Here is a 12,281-nt window from a genome sequence, read left to right on the forward strand (position 1 = left end):
GATAAACCCAAGGAGAAACATGCTGAGACAGATAGTAATCAAATTGACAAAATTAAAGACAAAGAAAAATTATTAAAAGCAACAAGAGAAAAATGACAAATAATATACAAGGGAACTCCCTTAAACTCTGCAAGCCAGAAGGGAGTGGTACAATATATCTAAAGTGATGAAAGGGAAGAAGCTACAACCAAGAATACTCTACCCAGCAAGGATCTCATTCAGATTCGATGGAGAAATCAAAAGCTTGGCAGACAAGCAAAAGCTAAGAGAATTCAGCATCACCAAACCAGCTCTACAGCAAATTCTAAAGGAACTTCTCTAAGTGGGAAACACAAGAGAAGAAAAGGACCTAAAAACCAAACCCCAAACAATTAATAAAATGGTAATAGGAACATACATATTGATAACTACCTTAAATGTGAATGCATTAAATGCTCCAACCAAAAGACATATACTGGCTGAATGGATACAAAAACAACACCTGTATATATGCTGCCTACAAGACACCCACTAAGACCTAGGTACACATACAAACTGAAAGTGAGGGGATGGAAAAAGATATTCCATGCAAATAAAAATCGAAAGAAAACTGGAGTAGCAATACTCATATCAGATAAAATAGAGTTTAAAATAAAGAATGTTACAAGAGACAAGGAAAGACATTACATAATGATCAAGGGAACAATCCAAGAAGAAGATATAATAATTATAAATATATATGCACTCAACACAGGAGCACCTCAATGCATAAGGCAAATGCTAACAGCCATAAAAGGGGAAATTGACAGTAACACAATAAGAATAGGGGACTTTATCACCTCACTTACACCAATGGACAGATCATGTGGACAGAAAATTCAGAAGGAAACACAAGCTTTAAATGACACAACAGGCCAGATAGATTTAGTTGATATTTATAGGACATTCCAGCAGAAAAAAGCAGATTAAACTTTCTTCTCAAGTGCACACACAATATTCTCCAGGATAGATCACATCCTGGGTCACAAATCAAACCTTGGTAAATTTAAGAAAATTGAAATCATATCAAGCATCTTTTCTGACCTAATGCTATGAGATTAGAAATAAATTACAGGGAGAAAAACATAAAAAACACAAACATATGGAGGCTAAACAATAGGCTACTAAATAACCAAGAGATCGCTGAAGAAATCAGAGAGGAAATCAAAAAATACCTAGAGACAAATGACAATGAAAACACGATGACCTAAAACCTATGGGATGCAGCAAAAGCAGTTCTAAGAGGGAAGTTTATAGCAATACAATCCTATCTTAAGAAACAAGTAAAATCTCAAATAAACAATTTAACCCTACACCTAAAGGAACTAGAGAAAAAGGAACAAAAAAAGCCCAAAGTTAGTAAAAGGAAAGAAAACATAAAGATCAGAGCAGAAATAAATGAAATAGAAACAAAACAATAGCAAAGATCAATAAAACTAAAAGCTGGTTCTTTGAGAAGGTAAACAAGATTGATAAACCTTTAGCCAGACTCATCAAAAAAACAGGGAGAAGACACAAATTAATAAAATTAGAAATGGAAAAGGAGAAGTTACAATATACACTGCAGAAATACAAAGCATTGTAAGAGACTACTACAAGCAACTCTATTCCAATAAAGTGGACACTCTGGAAGAAATGGACAAATTCTTAGAAAGGTATAACCTTCCAAGACTGAACCAGAAAGATACAGCAAATATGAACAGACCAATCACAAGTAATGACATTGAAACTGTGATTTAAAATCTTCCAACAAAAGTCCAGGACCAGATGGCTTCACAGGTGAATTCTATCAAACATTTAGAGAACAGCTAACACCCATCCTTCTCAAACTCTTCCAAAAATTGCAGAAGAAGGAACACTCTGAAACTCATTCTAAAAGGCCACCATCACCCTGATACCAAAACCAGACAGAGATACTACAAAAAAAGAAAATTACAGACCAATATCACTGATGAACATAGATGCAAAAATCCTCAGTAAAATACTAGCAAACAGAATCCAACAACACATTAAAAGGATCATACATCATGATCAAGTAGGATTTATCCCAGGGATGCAAGGATTCTTCAATATATACAAATCAAACAATGTGATACACCATATTGACAAATTGAAGAATAAAAACCATATAATCATCTTAATAGATGCAGAAAAAGCTTTCAACAAAATTCAACACCCACTTATGATAAAAACTCTGCAGAAACTGGTCATAGAGGGAAGCTACCTCAACATAATAAAGGCCATATATGACAAATCCACAGCTAACATCATTCTCAATGGTGAAAAAGTGAAAGCATTTCCTCTAAGATCAGGAAAAAGAAAAGGATGTCCACTCTCACCACTATTATTCAACAGAGTTTTGGAAGTCCTAGCCATGGCAATCAGAGAAGAAAAAGAAATAAAGGGAATACAAATTGGAGAAGAAGAAGTAAAACTGTCACTGTTCGCAGAGGACATGATACTATGCGTAGAAAATCCTAAAGATGCCATGAGAAAACTACTAAAGAATGAATTTGGTAAAGTTGCAGGATACAAAATTAATGCACAGAAATCTCTTGCATTCCTATACACTAACAATGAAAGATCAGAAGGAGAAATTAAGTAAACAATCCCATTCACCATTGCAACAAAAAGTATAAAATACCTAGGAATAAACCTACCTAAGGAGGTAAAAGACCTGTACTCAGAAAACTATAAGACACTGATGAAAGAAGTCAAAGATTACACAAACAGATGGAGAGATATACCATGTACTTGGATTGGAAAAATCAATTCTGTGAAAATGACTATACTACCCAAAGCAATCTACAGATTCAATGCAATCCCTATCGGATTACCAATGGCATTTTTTTACGGAACTAGAACAAAAAATCTTAAAATTTGTATGGAGACAAAAAAGACCCTGAATAGCCAAGGCAATGTTGAGAAAAATAAACAGAGCTGGAGGAATCAGACTCCCTGACTTACTACTACAAAGGTACAGTAATCAAGACAATATGGTACTGGCACAAAAATAGAAATATAGACCAATGGAAAAGGATAGAAAGCCCAGAGATAAACCCTCACACCTATGGTCAAGCGATCTATGACAAAGGAGGCAAGGATATACAATGGAGAAAAGACAGCCTCTTCAGTAAGTGGTGCTGGGAAAACTGGACAGCTACCTGTAAAAGAATGAAATTAGAACACTCCCTAACACCATGCACAGAAATAAACTCAAAATGGATCAAAGGCCTAAATGTAAGACCAGACACTATAAAACTCTTAGAGGAAAACATAGGAAGAATACTCTTTGACATAAATCACAGCAAGATCTTTTTGACCCACCTCCTAGAGTGATGGAAATAAAAACAAAAATAAACAAATAGGACCTAACGAAATTTAAAAGCTTTTTCACAGTAAAGGAAACTATAAACAAGATGAAAAGACAACCCTCAGAATGGGAGAAAATATTTGCAAATGAGTCAATGGACAAAGGATTAATCTCCAAAATATATAAATAGCTTGTGCAGCTCAATATCAAAAAAATAACAACCCAATCAAAAAATGGACAGAAGACCTAAATAGACATTTCTCCAAAGAAGACATACAAATGGCCAAGAGGCACATGAAAAGCTGCTCAACATCACTAATTATTAGAGAAATGCAAATCAAAACTACAGTGAGCTATCACCTCACACCAGTTAGACTGCGCATCATCAGAAAATCTACACACAATAAATGCTGGAGAGGGTGTGGAAAAAAGGGAACACTCTTGCACTGTTGGTGGGAATGTAAATTGATACAGCCACTATGGAGAACAGTATGGAGGTTCCTTAAGAAACTAAAAATAGAACTACCATATGACCCAGCAATCCCACTACTGGGCATATACCCTGAGAAAACCATAATTCAAAAAGAGACATGTACCACAATGTTCACTGCAGCACTATTTACAATAGTCAGGACGTGGAAGCCACTTAAGTGTCCATCGACAGATAAATGGCTAAAGAAGATGTGGTACATGTTACTCAGCCATAAAAAGGAACGACACTGAGTCATTTGCAGAGACGTGGATCCACCTAGATACTGTCATACAGCGTGAAGTAAGTCAGAAAGAGATAAACAAATATCGTATATTAATGCATATATGTGGAATCTAGAAAAATGGTACAGATGAACTGGTTTTCAAGGAAGAAATACAGACACAGATGTAGAGAACAAATGTATGGACACCAAATGGGGAAAGCGGGGGTTGGGGGATGGGGGGTGGGATGAAATGGGAGATTGGGATTGATGTATATACACTAATGTGTATAAAATAGATAACTAACAAGAACCTGCTATATAGCACAGGGAACTCCACTTCGCTGTACAGTAGAAACTAACACAACATTGTAAAACAACTATACCCCCCCCAAAAAAAAACACAAGGTGTTAGTAAAGATGTGAAGAAACTCAAACTCTGTTAGACAGTTAAACATAAAGTTACCCTACTACCCAGCAATTCCACACCTAGGAATCTAACCAAGAAAATGAAAACCTATGTTCACACAAATACTTCTAGGGAGATATTCATAGCAATGTTATTCATAGTAGGCAAAAACTGGAAACAATCAAAATGCCCATCAACTAGTGAGTAGATGAATAAAATGTGGTATATCTATACACTGTAATATTATTAAGCAATAAAAAGGAGTGAACTATGGATACATACAACCACATGGGTGAACCTCAAAAACATTAAGATAAATTAAAGATGTCAGATGCAAAAGACTACATAGTATATAATTCAATTTATATGAAATGTCCAAAAAGGCGTATTTATAGAGACAGAAAAGAGAGGGAACAGGGATTGACTGTAAATGGATATTAGAGAAATTTGGGAAGTGATGGAAATATTCTGACTGGTTTATTGTGATCTTTGTGCAAGTCAACAAATTTACTAAAAATCATTGAATTGGGCTTCCCTGGTGGCGCAGTGGTTGAGAGTCCGCCTGCCGATGCAGGGGACACGGTTTCCTGCCCCGGTCTGGAAGGATCCCACATGCCGCGGAGCGGCTGGGCCCGTGAGCCATGGCCGCTGAGCCTGCGAGTCCAGAGCCTGTGCTCCGCAACGGGAGAGGCCACAACAGAGAGGCCCACATACCGCAAATAAAAAATAAAATACAATAAAATAAAAATCATTGAATTATATACTTACAAAGAGTTAATTTTATGGTGTGTAAATTATCCCTCAATAAAGCTGCTAAAAATAGGGCACTGCCATGATGTAACCTAAAAGTTCCATTCCTTGTATCTCAATGGACCTGAATTTAATACATTCTTTTAGCTGTAAAAAGTTTCCCAACATACTTATTAATTTTTAAAATAATTCTATGCTCTAATGTGCTACTATAGATAATTTTTAAATTTATACACACACATCGAAAAAACTGTTTTAAAAGAATAAACTAAAAAAAAAATTCTGAGGAAGTTCTATTATCTTCTCAAAGCAAAATAGATTTTCATGCACAACCCACTTCGGAAAACTTTTTTTATAATCTGTTAATCCACTCCATGCACCTGGAATGATACCAGAATGTGCTTATAGACGTTTACATAGAAACTCCTTAGAAATACTTGAAGAAAAGACTAAATTACTCCTCAGGAGGGCCGAGATTGTAATTCAGAATACATCTATTGGGGTGGGGGTGCTTTGAAAAATTAGAGCCAACATTTATTTAATAATTACAGGTAACTATAATGTCATTGGTTTGCTCATTTTTATTCAAAATTCTATTCTAAAATGTAACTTTATTGTACATACAAAAAGTCATCTTGTTCTGTTCTTATCTCTAGAATCCATTCTAAATACCATACTCTACCCTCTTCTCCATAGATCTTTTAATGAATGACCTTTGGACAAAAGCAATGAAATATTGACCCTATAATTGCCATAAGTTCATAACAGGGCACAAACTGAAGGTAAAATACATTGGTCAAACCATCTAGCCTTTTTCTCAACCACTATAGAACCCATTTTTTTAGAATAAGTTCATATTCTAAGATATCCTACATCTTTAGTTTTTCTCTATAACTTTCTTTTCTTTTCCCTATAACTAGTATAAAATCCCTCATTCTCTTGAGCAAAATCCCAACAGCTGCTGAACTCTAGCAATTTTAACTAAATTAGTAATATTTCAAATCCTAAATCAAGATCTTTTTTCCCTCCCATTGATGAATATTTGCTCCTTCACATTTGTACAATGATCCTTTTTTTCATTCTGTCATCTAGAAACAACAAATCTTAAAACTGATACTCTTCTATGGATAACTCTTGAGTATTCATCTTATTAAAGTTCAAAGTCAAATAGAGCTAGAAAATCAAGTTTAAAGAAATTCTAACAAGATATTTTACCTGTATAAAACTCAATGGCAAACTAATTATTAAGTAAAAACTGTGAGTTACAGATGAATTATTTCACTCAATTTTGGCATAAAAAGTAACTTTAAGAAAGTTTATTTGCATCAAATATTTTGTAGAAATCCAGCATTTTAAGATACAAATGCTTATTATAGCTGGAGTGACATCAGCAACACAGTGGAATAGGAAGCACAAGCGTTCACTTGCCCATAGAGACACTGAATTAATATATGGACCAAAATAATTTTATGAGAACTTCAGAAAACAATTAAGAATTTGTAGTACCCCAGGTGGGCACAAAGCTGAGAAGAGCCACATTGAAACAGGTAAGAAGAGCCATTTCAACTTATATATGACAGCCCCTTCCCCAAGCGCATACCTCAGTTTGATTCAGTTTCTCTTTCAAGGGAAAGAAAAGTGGAACATAAGTTCAATGATCTAGCTTTTTGCAGGGCTATTATTTCTGCTTGCTAGGTGCCTAGAGGCTGACAAAAGTTAAGGGGTGGAGGGGAGTGGCTTGCTGCTGTACCAGAAGGCCTGCAGTAGCACAGTAGAGACCATCACAGCTCAGCACAAACAGGAGAAGGAGCCCATCTTATGACTTCTCCCACAGGTTGGTATGAAGGGAAAAGACTGGATTGTACACCCACATTTTCAGAGAGGTGCCCAAGGGACCGCTATCTGTCCTACCTGTTTGCGGGAAATGGCAGGGAGTTGGCATATTTTGAAGCCTGAGGGCTACTAAGGCAAAGTAAAGTGGGGTATCATTGCTGCTGTAGAGCCAGAGAACCTGCAGTACCACAGATAGGCAGCAGAGGGAGCAAGAGATTGCAAGCTAGGGAAAAAGAAACTGGCAGTTATCGCTAATAAGGAAATTACATGTGCAAGTCTAGAGTAGTAGCATCCCTCCAAAAAGGTTTCAGATGCCCCAAGAATCTCTTGGTGGCCTGATTATTGAAGGTATTCCTCTGTATGAAGCCAGTCCATACAGATTGGGGGAGGTGGCTGCTCATACAGATGCACAAGCCTCAGCAAAAAATCACAACTCACACAAGGAAGCAGGTGAACATGACTGAATCAAGGGTACAAAATAAATTTCCAGAAACCAACCCCAAATAAATGAAGATCTATGAACTACTTGATAAATAATTCAAAATAACTGCCTTAAAGAAGCTCAGTGATCTACAAAAGAATACAGAAAACTAAACAAAATCAGAAAAATGATGCATGAACAAGATGAGAATATCATGAGATAGAAACTATTAGAAAACCCAGACAGAAATTCTGTAGCTAAAGAATACAATAACTGGATTGAAAAAAATCAGTAGAGGGGTTCAACAGAAGACTTGCTCAGGCAGAGGAAAGACTGTGTGAACTCAAGGACAGGTCTTTTAAAATTATTAAGTCAAAGGAGAAAAAATAAAAAACAATGAAGAAATTTTAAAGAATTTATGAGATAGCATAAAATAGAACAACATATGCATTATGAGAATTCCAGAAGGAAAAGAGACAAGAGATAAAACTCTGGTGGGAGAGAGAGCTTATTTGAAGAACGAATGGCCAAAAAATTCCCTAAATCTGAGGCAGGAGATGAACATCCAAATTCAAGAAGTTTAAAAGACTACAACCAAGATGCCCAGAGAGACCCACCCCAAGACACTGTCAGAAGTCAAAGACAGAGAGAATCTTGAAAGCAGCAAGAGAAAAGTAACAATGGAGTTGTAACTCTACAATGGAGTTCCCATAAAATTATCACCAAATGGTGTCAGGACAAATCTTACAGGCCAAAGGGATTGGAATGGTATATACAAAACACTGCCACTGAAATAAGTTAACTGCCAACCAAGAATACTCTACCGAGCAACACTGTCCTTTAAAAATGAGGGAGAAATAAAGACCACACTGGGTAAACAAAAGCTGAGGTGTTTCATCATCACTAAGCCTGCCTTATAAGAAATACTAAAGAAAGTCCTGCAAGTTGCAGCAAAAGGGCACTAGACAGCAACATGAAAGCACACAAAAATATAAAGCTCACTGGTAAAGGTAAATATATAAACAAAGAATACTGTAATATATAAACAAATAAAGAATACTGTAATATATAAACAAATAAAGAATACTGTAATGGTGGAGAAAACACTGAAGTTTCCACACAATAAAAAACCCTGTTAGAAATAATAAACAAATTCAACAAAGCTCCAGAATACAAAATCAACACTCAACCATCAATTGCCTTTCTATACACTAACAAGGAAATATCCGAAAAAGAAATGAAGGAAGCAACCCCATTTAAAATAACATACAAAATAATAAAATAGGAATAAGCTTTAACAAAGAGGTGAAAAACTCGTACACTAAAAACTACAAAATATTGCTGAAAGAAATTAAAGACAACACAAATAAATGGAAAGCATCCCATGTTCAAGGACTGGAAGACTTACTATTGTTAAATTACTACCCAAAACAATCTACAAATTCAATGTAATCCCTGTCAAAATCCCAATGACAATATTTTTTGCATAAATTTAAAAAATCATCTTAAAATTTATATAGAATCTAAAAGGTCCTCAAATATCCAAAACAACTTGAGAAAGAAGAACATATCTGGAGGCCTCATCCTTCCTAATTTCAAAACATTTTACAAAGCTGCAGTAATCAAAACAGTATAGTATCAGCATAAAGGCAGACACATAGGCCAATGGAAAAGAATAGAAATCCCATGAAAACCTTCACATATATGGTGAAATGATCTTCAGCAAGGGTGTCAAGACTACACAATGGAGAAAGGATAGTCTCTTCAACAACTAATGTTGGAAAAAGTGGATATCCACACACAAAACTATGAAGATGAACCCTTATCTTACATCATATGCAAAAATTAATTCAAAATGAATTAAAGACCTAAATGTAAGATGTGAAACTATAAAACCTCTAAAAGAAATCATAGGAGGAAAGCTTCATGACACTGGAATGTGCAGTAACACCAAAAGCATAGGAAACAAAAGCAAACACAATAAATGGGACTACATCAAACTTTAAAACTTCTGCACAACAAAAGAAAAAATCATCAAAATGAAAAGGCAACTTATGGAATGGGAGAAAATATTTGAAAACCATATATCAGATAAGGGGTTAATATCCAGACTATAGAAAGAACTCCTTCAACTCAATAACAACAACAGAATCTCAATTTTAAAATGGGCAATGGACTTGAACAGAAATTTCTTTAATGAAGATATACAAATGGCCAAAGAAGTATATAAAAAAGATGCTCAACAGCATTAATCAATCATCAGGGAAATGCAAATAAAAACCACAATGAGCTATTATCTAACACCCATCAGGATAGCAACTATTTTTAAAAAGCAAAACAAAACAACAAAGAAAGAAAATAACAAGTGTTGGTAAGGATGTGGAAAAAAATGGAACCCTTGCACACTGTTGGTGGGACTGTAAAATAATATGGTTACTATCAAAAACAGTATGGAAGTTTCTCAAAAAAATTTAAAATAGAACTACCATATGACCCAGCAATCCAACTTCTAGATATGTATCAAAAAGAATTGAAAACAGAATCGCAAAGAGATATTGACACATCCGTGTTCACTGCAGCATAATTCACAATAGCTAAGAAGTGGAAGAAATCCAAATGTTCATCAACAAATGAATGGATAAAGAAAATGTAATACACAGAGAGAGAGAGAGAGAGAGAGAGAGAGAGAGAGAGAGAAAGAGAAATCATTCAGCCTTAAAAAAGAAGGAAATCCTGGCATATGCTACAACACACATGAAACTTGACGACATTATGCTAAGTGAAATAAGTCAATCACAAAAACACAAATACTGCATTATTCCACATATATGATGTACCTAAAATAATCAAATCATAGAAACAAAAAGCAGAATGGTGGTTTACAGGAGGGGGAAACAGGGAGTTGTTGTTCAGTGAGCACAGAATTTCAGTTAGGCAAGATGAAAAATTTCTAGAGAACTGTTATACAATATTTTGCATATATAATAGTTAACAACACTGTAATGTACACTTAAAAATTGTAAAAGTAAATTTACGTTATGTGTTTTACCACAATAAGATAACATAACATAAAGCTCATTATAAATAATTTTATTTGCACAAAGATAATGAGGAATACAATAACTGAAATAAAAAAGAAACTGAAAGGAATCAACATGCAATCAGATGATACAGAGGAACAGATCAGCAAACTGGAAGACAGAGTAGTGGAAATTATCCAAGCTGTACAGAAAAAAGAAAAGATTATGTGAAAAAATAAAACCTCTGAGACAATATCAAGCATACTAACATTCACACATAGGGGTCCAAGAAATAAAAGAGAGAGAAAAAGAGGCTGAGAACTTATTTGAAGAAATAATGGCTGAAAACTTCTCTAACCTGGGAAAGGAAACAGACATCCAGGTCCAGAAGCATAGAGTGCCAAAGAAGATGAGCCCAAACAAATCCACACCAAGACATATAATGAAAATGGCAAAAATTAAAGATAAGGAGAGAATATTGAAAAGCAGCAAGAAAAAAACCACTAGGGTTTTTAGGGTTTTATCAGCAGAAAATCTGCAGTCCAAAGGGAGTGGCATGATATATTCAAAGTGATGAAAGGGAAAAAAACCTACAATCAAGAATATTCTACTCAGCAAAACTAACATTCCAATTTGAAGGAGAGATGGAGTTTTACAGACAAGCAAAATTTAAAAGAGAGCAGTACCACTAAACTGATTTTAAAAAAAAATATTCAAGGGACTTCTCTAAGTGGAAAAGACCACAACTAGAAATATGAAAACTACACAAGGAAAAATCTCATTGGTAAAGGCAAACATATAGTAAAAGTAGTAGATCAACAATTTATAAAGTTAGTAGGAAGGTTAAAAGACAAAAGTAGTAATATCATCTATAGCCACGATAAGCAGTTAAGGGTTACACAAAACAAAAAGATGTAAAATATGTCAAAAATATTAAATCTGTTGTGGGGGAGTAAAAATGTAGAGTTGTTAGAATGAATTCAAACTTAAAAGATCTTAAGAGATCATCAACTTAAAATAATGTTTATACATGAACCTCATGGTAACTACAAACCAAAAATCTATAATAGATACACACTAGAAAAAAGAAAAGAATACAAAAATAACACTAAATATAGTCATCAAGTCACAAAGGAAGAAAGGAACAGAGAAAAACAACAAAAATAACCAGAAAACAATTGACAAAATGGCAATAAGCATGTACTGATCAATAATTACTTTAAATATGCATGACCTAAATTCTCCAATCAAAAGATGTAGAATGGCTGAATGGATTAAAAACAAAACAAAAACCAAGACCCACCTATATTCTATGCTGCCAACAAGAGACTCACTACAGATCTAAAGATACACACAGACTGCAAGTGAGGAGATGGAAAAGGTATTCCATGTAAATGGAAATGAAAAGACAGGTGGGGTAGCAATACTTATATCAGGCAAAATAGATTTTAAAAGAAAGACTGTAACATGAGACAAAGAAGGGCATTACATACTGATAAAGAGATCAATCCAACAAGAAGATATAACAATTGTAAATATATATGCACCCAAAAATGAGCACTTAAATACATAAAGCAAATATTAACAGACATAAAGAAAGAAATTGACACTAACAGAATAATAGTAGGGGACTATAATACTCCACTTATATCAATGAACAGATCATCCAGCCAGAATATCAATAAGGAAACACTAGCCTTAAAAGACCCATTAGACTAGATGGAATTAATAGAAATATATAGAACATTCCAACCAAAAGCAGCAGAATACACATTCTTTTCAAGTGCACATGAAACATTCTCCAGGAGAGATCCTATGCTAGGCC

This window comes from Neophocaena asiaeorientalis, unplaced genomic scaffold (genome assembly GCF_003031525.2).
Source record: "Neophocaena asiaeorientalis asiaeorientalis breed wild unplaced genomic scaffold, Neophocaena_asiaeorientalis_V1.1 scaffold505, whole genome shotgun sequence".
Lineage (NCBI taxonomy): Eukaryota > Metazoa > Chordata > Mammalia > Artiodactyla > Phocoenidae > Neophocaena > Neophocaena asiaeorientalis.